This window comes from Anneissia japonica, unplaced genomic scaffold (genome assembly GCF_011630105.1).
Source record: "Anneissia japonica isolate Jap-2015-1 unplaced genomic scaffold, ASM1163010v1 scaffold11048_len50068_cov101, whole genome shotgun sequence".
NCBI classification, from domain to species: domain Eukaryota; kingdom Metazoa; phylum Echinodermata; class Crinoidea; order Comatulida; family Comatulidae; genus Anneissia; species Anneissia japonica.
Window position 1 is genome coordinate 34,506 of NW_022716214.1, and position 363 is coordinate 34,868.

Genomic DNA, 363 nt, shown 5'->3' on the forward strand with positions numbered 1-363 from the left:
CATATTATTTGTTATAGTTTTATTATTCATTATTTTCACTTGACTCGCATAAATAATTTTGTTCGAAGAACATTTATATGCAGTTGTACTTCGCAGCACTTCACTTGCAATTTGCAATTTCTAGTTTCATACCTTGTTTAGCAAACCTGCCTACTGCAAATATTGATAATATTTGAATAAAAATAAAAATTTGTTTTTGAGCAATTAGTGCACCCGCCGCCACGAAAAAGGGGAAATTGCAGAAAAAATGTTGTTCTTTATTTTATTATGCCCTCCACTGCCTTGAAATCTCCAAAGATATGCATATTTATATAAATTTAAAGCATTTAACCATCCTATTTTACATTCACCAATAAAATTTTA